The sequence below is a fragment of the Giraffa tippelskirchi genome, chromosome 1 (assembly GCF_054371585.1).
Source record: "Giraffa tippelskirchi isolate mGirTip1 chromosome 1, T2T-mGirTip1v1.2.pri, whole genome shotgun sequence".
NCBI classification, from domain to species: domain Eukaryota; kingdom Metazoa; phylum Chordata; class Mammalia; order Artiodactyla; family Giraffidae; genus Giraffa; species Giraffa tippelskirchi.
The window spans coordinates 76,117,553-76,128,676 of NC_137275.1; the positions used below are offsets into that span (position 1 = coordinate 76,117,553).

At 38.9% G+C, this 11,124-nt stretch overlaps 1 long non-coding RNA gene across 1 annotated transcript in view; it reads left to right on the plus strand.

Moving 5' to 3' along the window:
• The window catches only part of LOC145546796 (uncharacterized), a 48,867-nt gene extending 44,948 nt beyond the window's left edge, over positions 1-3,919 (plus strand). The window contains exon 4 of the long non-coding RNA XR_014083278.1: positions 3,028-3,919. This is a non-coding gene — a long non-coding RNA (uncharacterized LOC145546796). The remainder of the gene's footprint in view (positions 1-3,027) is intronic.
• Positions 3,920-11,124: the final 7,205 nt, after the last annotated feature.

Consider the following 11,124-nt stretch of genomic DNA (forward strand, 5'->3'; position numbering starts at 1 on the left):
AGTGTCTGGTATTACATTTATCTTTTTAATCCATTTTGAGATTATTTTTGTGTATGGTGTTGGGGAGTGTTCTAATTTCATTCTTTTACATGTAGCTGTCCAATTTTCCCAGCACCACTGGCAGAAGAGACTGTCTTTTCTCAATTGTATATTCTTTCATCTTTTATTATAGACTAACTAATGACAAGTGGGTTTACTTCTGGGATTTCTATCCTGCTCCATTGATTTATATATCTGTTTTTGTACCAGTAACATATTGTTTATTACTCAGCCATAAAAAGAATGAAGAATGCCATTTGCAGTAACATGGATGGACCTAGAGATTATCATGCTGAGTGAAGTATGTCATATAGAGAAAAAATATCATTTGATATCACTTACACGTGGAATCTAAAAAAAAAGATACAAATGAACTTATTTACAAAGCAGAAGACTCACAGATGTAGAAAACAAATTCTTAGCTATCAAAGGGGAGGGAAGTAGGGATGAATTAGGAGTTTGGGGTTAACAGATACACACTACTATATATGAAATAAATAAACAACAAGGATCTACTCTATAGGGGAATCTACTCAATATCTTATAATAACCCGTAATGGGAAAGAACCTAAAGAAAGAATAGATAGATAGATATCTGAATCACTTTACTGTACACCTGAAACTAATACAACATTGTAAATTAACTATACTTCAATAAAAAAATAAAAAATTTAAACAGTTAACATCTTCACATTTTGTTAAATGCAAATTTACATATTGAACTAGCAAAACTAATGTCAAAAGAGAAGCTAGACTTTGAAAAAAGAAGCTAGAGGTGAACACTTGCTATCCTTGTTTGGTTTGCTGTTTAGGAGCAGAGAGACTTCATTTTAAACATTTTTTGTTGTGTCTGTCATGTATGTTCATTGAGTCATAATATTTGTCCCACCCCTAGACTCCCAACTTACCTGAAAATATTACATATCATGTTTAACTTGTGAACTTTTGCCTTCACTTGGCCTAGTCCTGTAAAACTGTGAGGACTCTTAAATTGTTATCTGATAGGCTATTAGAGAACTGGAGACTACCATCCTGTATACCAATCAACTGCCATTGCTTCCAAGGAAGTAGGGAGACTCTTGCCATATTACATATTGCTTAGGATAAAAAATAATCATTCTTCATCTTGAACAATTTTCTACAAATATTATTTGTGCTTAGATTGTTTATGTTCAACTTTGAAAAATCACAAAAGTTTATAAAGTATGAAAGAGGGTGTTTATTATGAAACAAAGTGCTACTACATGCTTATGTTTTTGAAGAAACTATCAAGTGTACAATATTTTTAAATAAAACAGTAAAAGAAAAAAGTCTATTTTAAACTATGCACAAAAAAAGGAAAAAAAAACACCACAACACTTTATGTGAACCATCTGCCTAAACAATAGCTGGAACAATAGCAAAGAAATGAAAACAGTAACTTTGTTCCATTTTATCTTCTTATTCTATTCTTTTAAGTCAGTATTTTAATTGACTCCCTGAGATGGTAACCTCCAAGCTCCCAGTTAGAATAATACCCATGGACCCCTTCACAAATCCGTGGAGTAGTGCTGTTCAAATTTTTAAATAATGATGAAAATGAACACATCTATTTCAACATTCTGTTTCATAAAGGGGCAAACTACTTGTTGTGATCTGAACTATGACTACACCAAAGCCTTTGACTATGTGGATCACAACAAACTGTGGAAAATTCTGGAAGAGATGGGAATACCAGACCACCTGACTTGCCTTCTGAGAAATCTGCATGCAGGTCAAGAAGCAATAGTTAGAACTGGACATGGAACTATAGACTGATTCCAAATAGGGAAAGGAGTACATCAAGGCTGGATATTGTCACCCTGCTTATTTAACTTATATGCAGAGTACATCATGAGAAACACAGGGCTGGATGAATACAAGCTGGAATCAAGATTGCCGGGAGAAATATCAATAACCTCAGATATGCAGATGATACCACCCTTATGGCAGAAAGCGAGAACTAAAGAGCCTCTTGATGAAAGTAAAAGAGGAGAGTGAAAAAGTCGACTTAAAACTCAACATTCAGAAAACTAAGATCATGGCATCTGGTCCCATCACTTCACAGCAAATAGAAAGGGAAAAAGTGGAAACAGTGACAGTCTTTATTCCTTTGAGCTTCAACAAAATCACTGCAGATGGTGATTGCAGCCATGAAATTAAAAGATGCTTGCTCCTTGGAAGAAAAGTTATGACCAACCTAGACAGCATATTAAAAAGCAGAGACATTACTTTGCCAACAAAGGTCCATCTAGTCAAGGCTATGGTTGTTCCAGTAGTTATGTATGGATGTGATAGTTGGACTATAAAGAAAGCTGAGTGCCACTGAATTGATGCTTTTGAACTGTGGTGTTGGAGAAGGCTCTTGAGAGTCCCTTGGACTGCAAGGAGATCCAACCAGTCCATCCTAAAGGAGATCAGTCCTGGGTGTTCATTGGAAGGACTGATGTTGAAGCTGAAACTCCAATACTTTGGCCACCTCATGCGAAGAGTTGACTCATTGGAAAAGACCCTAATGCTGGGAAGGATTGGGGGCAGGAGGAGAAGGGGATGACAGAGGATGAGATGGTTGGAAGGCATCACCGACTCGATGGTCATGGGTTTGGGTATACTCCGGGAGTTGGTGATAGACAGGGAGGCCTGGCGTGCTGCGATTCATGGGGTCACAAAGAGTCAGACACGACTGAGTGACTGAACTGAACTGACATGAATCTGCCACAGGTGTACATGAGTTCCCCATCCTGAGCACCACTCCCACCTCCTTCTCCATCCCATCCCTCTGGGTCATCCCAGTGCACCAGCCCAAAGCACCCTGTCTTATGCATCAAACCTGGACTGGCGATCCATTTCACATATGATAATATACATGTTTCTATGCCATTCTCCCAAATCATCCCACCCTTGCCCTCTCCCACATTGTCCAAAAGACTGTTCTATACATCTGTGTCTCTTTTGCTGTCTCGCATATAGGGTTATCGTTGCTGCTGCTGCTCAGTCACTTCAGTCATGTCCGACTTGGTGCGACCCCACAGATGGCAGCCCACCAGGCTCCGCCGTCCCTGGGATTCTCCAGACAAAAACACTGGAGTGGATTGCCATTTCCTTCTCCAGTGCAGGAAAGTGAAAAGTGAAAGTGAAGTCGCTCAGTCGTGTCCGACTCTTCGCAACCCCATGGACTGCAGCCTACGAGGCTCCTCCGTCCATGGAATTTTCCAGGCAAGAGTACTGGAGTGGGTTGCCATTGCCTTCTCCGAGGGTTATCGTTACCATCTTTCTAAATTTCATATATATGCATTAGTATACTGTATTGGTGTTTTCCTTTCTGACTTACTTCACTCTGTATAATAGGCTCCAGTTTCATCCACCTCATTAGAACTGATTCAAATGCATTCTTTTTAATGGCTGAGTAATATTCCATTGTGTATATGTACCACAGCTTTCTTATCCATTCGTCTGCTGATGGACATCTAGGCTGCTTCCATATCCTGGCTATTATAAACAGTGCTGCGATGAACATTGGGGTCCACATGTCTCTTTCAATTCTGGTTTTCTTGATGTGTATGCCCAGCAGCGGGATTGTTGGGTCATGTGGCAGTTCTATTTCCAGTTTTTTAAGGTGGGGGGGCAGTCCTAAGATGGAGGAAAGATTTGATGTTTATAGGAAACACTTCCAGGGTTTGAAGAAAAATCTGTTTTTTGTCTTAAGAGGGAATCTGTTAAATGTTTATAGAAGTACTGTGACACCTCTGCAGGCAAACCTCTCACGCTATCTTTTCATCCTGCCAGGTGTGAATCACAAACCCTATCTGTGTGATTTCCATCACAATGGAAATAAGGAATAAATGAGGTTATTAAATGTAAACTGACTTAAATGAAATACTTTAACATTCTTCTCTTCAAAGACAATCATAGTTGTTGTTACTAGCAGAGCTTATTTTTTAAAATGGCAATTCTATGGGATATCTCAATTTGAGTATCAACTTAAGATTCAAGATAAAGTGGTAGCTCATTTATCCTGTTTTTGTAGTAAGTATGAATTATGCGCATGGACCATTTATTGTGTTTTCTCACACATTTTAGAGTGTATCCTTGTACACAGAAAAAGTCACTCAAAAGTCCCTTCAATTTAATTGTTCCATGCCATCAACTACCTGCCTGTGCATATACAGAGTATGAAGCTTTTCTGTCTGAAAGGATTAAGAAACATTTTATGAATACTAGAAATCTATACTCCAGAGTTAGAGTACCTGCACCTTCGCCTGCATCTGTTTTTAAGGGTCAGAAAAGGACTCGCTGAAGCTTTCAGGTTTCAGGGGGTAAAGGATAGGGTTTCCCCTACCTCAGCGGGAACAAGCTGTAAGAGTGTGTACCTCTGATAGTAGCCATATGTCACATTTCCCAGCTCTTAAGGTCTCCTTCAGTATAGTTAATTAATTAGATTTTATTTTTCAAGTCAGGCAATTTACACCTGTGATATACATCCCTTGAGGCTGATGGACCTGAAATCCTTAGGATGTTAAGATATCCTCCAGAGTAGGAGCAGGAGAGGGAGAGAACGATTCGATGATTTGGTGCGGTCACACTTATTATATAATGAGCATGGTTTATGTACATTTTCCATTAGTAGAATGAGTTCTGGAGTACACATATCAAGAATGGTGAAAGGCACACAGGAGTGATTGTAAAAAACATTTCTGAAGGCTCTGCTGTGGTTAAAGCTTCCGCCAGCCTGCATAGCAATTTTATTATATCCTGTGAAAACAATTGGTGGACACTGGTGAGACTAGAGTGCATCTGAGTACAAGCATATAGGCTGCACAAGTGTCTTAAAAGAATTGAACATAAGTATGTATTAATGGCAACAAACACAACACTGTAAAGCAACTATTCAGTTCAGTTCAGTCGCTCAGTCGTGTCCGACTCTTTGCAACCTCACGGACTGCAGCACACCAGGCCTCCCTGTCCATCACCAACTCCCGGGGTTTACTCAAACTCATGTCCATTGAGTTGATGATACCATCCAACTATCTCATCCTCTGTTGTCCCCTTCTCCTCCTGCCTTCAATCTTTCCCAGCATCAGGGTCTTTTCAAATGAGTCAGTTCTTCGCACCAGGTGGCCAAAGTATTGGAGTTTCAGCTTCAGCGTCCGTCCTTCCAATGAATATTCAGGACTGATCTCCTTTAGGATGGACTGGTTGGATCTCCTTGCTGTCCAAGGGACTCTCAAAAGTCTTCTCCAACACCACATTCAGAAGCATCAATTCAGTGGCACTCAGCTTTCTTTATAGTCCAACTCTCACATCCATACATGAGCACTGGAAAAACCATAGCTTTGACTAGACAGACCTTTGTTGGCAAAGTAATGTCTCTGCTTTTTAATATGCTGTCTAGGTTGAACAGAGCTTTTCTTCCAAGGAACAAGCGCCTTTTAATTTCATGGCTTCAACCACCATCTGCAGTGATTTTGTTGAAGCCCAAAAAGAATAAAGACTGTCACTGTTTCCACTGTTTCCTCATCTATTTGCCATGAAGTAATGGAATCAGATGCCATGATCTTAGTTTTCTGAATGCTGAGCTTTAAGCCAACTTTTTCACTCTCCTCTTTCACTTTCATCAAGAGGCTCTTTAGTTCTTTGCTTTCTGCCATAAGGGTGGTGTCATCTGCATATCTGAGGTTATTGATATTTCTCCCAGAAATCTTGATTCCAGCTTGGGCTTCATCCAGCCCAGCATTTCTCATGAAGTACTCTGCATAGAAGTTAAATAAGCAGGGTGACAATATCCAGCCTTGATGTACTCCTTTCCCTATTTGGAACCAGTCTGTTGTTCCATGTCCAGTTTAGACTGTTGCTTCCTGATCTGCATAGAGATTTCTCAAGAGGCAGGTCAGGTGGTCTGGTATTCCCATCTCTTTCAGAATAACAGTTTGTTATGATCCACAGTCAAAGGCTTTGGCATAGTCAATAAAGCAGAAGCAACTATACTCCAATAAAAATAAATTTTAAAAAATGCATCAATATCCTTATAGGAAATCTAGTTTACTCCTCATGTGCTTATGTGAATGCTAAGTCGCTTCAGTCACATCTGACTCTTTGAGACCCTATGGACTATAGCCTGTCAGACTTCTCTGTCCATGGGATTTTCCAGGCGAGAATACTGGAGTGAGTTGCCATGCCCATCTCCAGGGGATCTTCCCAACCCAGGAATTGAACCCAGGTCTCTTACGTTCTTGTAGTAGCAAGTGAGGTCATTACTACTGGTTCCACCTACTTCACATTTGTTATGTTGTTCAGTCACTCAGTCGTGTCCAACTCTGGGACTCCATGGACTGTAGCAGCAAGGCTTCCTTGTCCTTCACCATCTCCTGGAGCTTGCTCAAACTCATGTCCAGTGATTTGGTGATGCAATCCAACCATCTTGTCCTCTGTCACCCCCTTCTCCTCCTGCCTTCAATCTTTCCAAACATCAGGGTCTTTTCTAATAAGTCAGCTCTTCCCATCAGGTGGCCAAAGTGTTGGAGCTTCAGCTTCAGCATTTGCCATAAAGGTGGTGTCATCTGCATATCTGGGGTTATTGGTCTTTCTCCTGGCAATCTTGATTCCGACTTGTGCTTCATCCAGCCCAGCATTTTGCATCATGTACTCTGTGTATAAGTTAAATAAGCAGGGTGACAATATATAGCCTTGAGGTACTCCTTTTCCCAATTTTGATCCAGTCCATTGTTCCATGTCTGGTTCTAACTGTTGCTTCCTGACCGGCATACAGATTTCTCAAGAGGCAGGTCAGGTGGTCTGGTATTCCCATCTCTTTAAGAATTTTCCACAGTTTGTTGTGATCCACACAGTCAAAGGCTTTAGCATAATCAATGAAGCAGAAATAGATGTTTTTGTGGAATTATCTTTCTTTTTCTATGATCCAACAGATGTTGGCAATTTGATCTCTGGTTTCTCTGCCTTTTCTAATAAATGTCAATAGTTAAGAAGGAGATTGGAGAGGGGGCTGTAGTTTGGGACCCAGAGTGAGTGTGAGAACACCGAGTAAAGAGAAAGTATCTTTACAAGTTAAAAAAGACCTGCTTGATTCAAGTATTGTAAATATTCTAATTCACTGTAACAGTTCTAAGGCATTTTTTTTCATTGTTTACCAATGGATTGGGGAAAGTTAAAGAAAATTTAAAAATCTGAGCACATGTTTCTGAAGTTATCCTAATAGCTCAGAGACTGAATCTGAAATAGCAAAAAGTTTCTCCTACGTCTAATGTAGCCTTCTTCCCAGGAAATGATGACACCTAAAGACAGTAATGAAATAAATGAAGTCCATTTTTTCTTCTGCTAACAATATATGTGAGTTTTTTCTCTTGGTTGACAGAGTCATTAGAAGCAATAATAATAATAAAAATACCAATATCCAAAACTTCACTGTGGTCATCACTGGCAAAGCTACCATAAACTTTCTCTTAATAAAAATCAATCATTCAGTTTTTCATATCAGTGAACAAGAACACTTACCCAGAAAATGAAATTTATGTGTAATCTATCCATCTAGATAAGATGGCATCTTGGTCATGAGGGAAGCAAAGAGCTCTGGATAAGGAAGATGAAAATCTGAGTCTCAGTTTTTCTCTGCCTCTTACACTTTAACCAAGACATGGCAGAAATGTAGGATCAAAGTTCCTTGTCCATAATGTTATGACTAAGTTCTTTTCTTGTTTTATGAGCTACAAAGTTCTATAACTTTCAGAGTCTGATCTGTGGAGAGAACACTTTCCAGACATTACTGCCAAAGAGAAGAGGGCCATGGACTTGACAAGGCATGGTAGAAGGCACAGCTGCTGAGATTCAACAATAGCCAAAACTAAACTGTAATTTTGGAAAATATATGTTCCCTGATATGTCAGTATTAATTATATATTTTTAGGAATAATTATACCAGGGAAATTTAATTGGAATATCATTAAGTCCAGAATAATTCTGTTTCAGGTATAAAGGAAAATTTTTTATTATCAAAGAATTTATCTTTAACTGTGACCATACAAATCCATAAATATATGATATTTATACAAATTAGCTTTGGGGCAGAATTCTATGCTATTTTTGTTTCTTTGTTTTTTCTGTTCTCTTTAGCCTCAACTTTTAGCATTTTCTCATCCTTTTCTGAGACTCTGGTGCCTCAAATAAATATTCAGTTTCAGAGAAAAAGTTCTGATGAATAAATTGACAGTAGATGTCAGGGGATTGGTTAAAATACATCTAAAGGTGAATGTGAATTTTAAGAAGCAAATGGAGGAAGGCAATGCATAACCTAATGAAAACCTTATTAATAGTAGACTTTCAGGCATCCAAGGAGAAGCTATTTTTGGAAGGAAGAATATATAGAGGAGTACTTATCTTGCTTGTGAATAATGATATCCATGGTTCCTGCATAAGTGTTTCTTTAATTCATTTCACAAGCACTTATTGAACATGCTTTATATAACAGGTATCTGCTCTACTGGTGAGATCACATACACACATACATAAACACAATTGCTATTCTTATGGACTTCACTCATAGTGAAGCAATTGCATTGGTCTGACAGTATATTTTCTACTCATTTATCGACATGAGTTTACCCTAGGATAAACCGATCATAATTGTTTACATTCTGGTCAGATATTATCATTTTCTAAAGAGTGGTAGAGGAGGCAATGGACCAATGATTTCCTTTCTAAGGATGTTTAGAAGGTGCATGAGTGCATGTAAGTTACTTCACTCATGTCCAACTCTGTGACCCCATGAACTGTAGCCTGCCAGGCTTCTCTGTCCAAGGGATTCTCCAGGCAAGAATAATGGAGTGGATCACCATGCTCTTCTACAGGGATCTTCCGGACCCAGGGATCAAACCCATATTCGTTTATATATGCTGCATTGATAGGCAGGTTCCTTACCACTAGTGCCACCCGAGAAGCCCTGTTTAGAAGGTATTTGAAGCTAAATCACTCATACTAATGCCTACAAAAAGATAGGCAACTCCAGTTGTTGTGATCTCCACAACTATCCTGTATCCATCTATTCTGAGAATTACTCGATTAGGTCTTCTCTTTATTCTTGGAAAATACTGGTATCTTACCAATACTTGTCCATTTTAGTTTCAGTTGAAGAACTTGAATTTTAACAGAGATTATACATACAACTAAGATGCTAGCCATATCATGACTATTATAATGTATGCCATGGAAGAAAAATGACAGGAATTATGGGCCCTATAAACATGGATAAAATAGTCTGTAAGGTTAATAGGAGGTATTCTTAAGAAAATGACATTAAGTATGTGTTACATTCCAGGTAGGTGAAGAAATGTATCTAAAAATTCTCCATTGTTGTTGTTCAATTGTGTCGAACTCTTTGAGACCCCATGGACTACAGCACATCAGGCTTCCCTGTCCTTCGTTATCTCCTGGAGTCATTTATTTGTTTATTCAGAATTTGAACTTAGCCCTGTTAATATATTTTCAGTGTCATTTTCTTGAAATGAATCATGGAAACTTTGGGTCTCTGAAATCACTTTCCTAGCAATTCAGTATCTTCTGGAGTTTGATGACTGGTGCGGTGGGGGAGATGAGGCACATTGTATGATACCACTTAAGTTCACCTGGTTATAGAGCAATTCTTCCTTCTGGGAAGTAATTCAGAATCTAGAATCAGGAGAAGAACACAAAACTCTCTTTGTCCATATTTTACCAGTTGGTCTCCAAAATCACTGCAGATGGTGATTGCAGCCATGAAACTAAAAGATGCTTACTCCTTGGAAGGAAAGTTATGACAAACCTAGATAGCATATTAAAAAGCAGAGACATTACTTTGCCAGCAAAGGTCCATCTAGCCAAGGCTATGGTTTTTCCAGTAGTCATGTATGGATGTGAGTTGGACTGTGAAGAAGGCTGAGCACCAAAGAATTGATGCTTTTGAACTGTGGTGTTGGAGAAGGCTCTTGAGAGTCCCTTGGACTACAGGGAGATCCAACCAGTCCATCCTAAAGAAGAGCAGTCCTGGGTGTTCATTGGAAGGATTGATGTTGAAGCTGAAACTCCAATACTTTGGCCACCTCATGCGAAGAGTTGACTCATTGAAAAAGATCCTGATGCTGGGAAGGATTGGGGGCAGGAGGAGAAGGGGATGACAGAGGATGAGGTGGCTGGATGGCATCACCGACTTGATGGACATGAGTTTGAGTAAATTCCGGGAGTTGGTGATGGACAGGGAGGCCTGGCATGCTGCGATTCATGGGGTCACAAAGAGTCGGACACGATTGAGAGACTGAACTGAACTGAACTGAACTAGGGTTTCCTATAGAATTCTTGTAACCTAGGACACATGAGTTTAGAGGCCGCTTTACTTGACAAGAAAGTACTTAGTTAGTGATTCTTCTTATTTGTTGGTGGAAGGACAAAAAAAGTTCATGGAAAGTGTGGGGAGTAATGTTGGTAATGTGCATAATTCATCTTCTTCTTGTAATAATCCCAACCAGTATAGATAGTAAAATAATAAGTTATAATTTGGATCTAAAAGCTTGAAGAATGTGTCATAGTTACACTCCTCTAGAACACTTGATGCTTCTGGATAAACCCTTTTTCTTATGAGAAAGAATGAAATCATTCTAGATCCTTATCTATTTATTATTAATATATTATCACATCTTTGAAAAACATCTTAGGATCAAGAACTGTTAGAATGGTGAATGGAAATAGAGAACCAGGATTTCTGACTAGAGCCATATGAAAATACTTCTTTTTTTTTTTAAGACAGCAAACATTTTGTTGATTGTTACCAGTTTATTCATAATTATCAAGAACTACTATATATTCGGCACTTACTTTTGTCAGAAAACATGAGCTTCATTGAATCCTAACAACGATTCTATGAAGCAACTATCATTACCACTACCACCTGGTTTAGAATGAGGAAATGGAGAGTTTAAATAGCCTGGCAGAGGTCAGAGTTAATAAGCACTGGAGGTATGATAAAAATTTCCATCAGATGCCAAAGCCCATGCTTCCCTCTCAGTACTAACCTGACTTCTAGGGGAT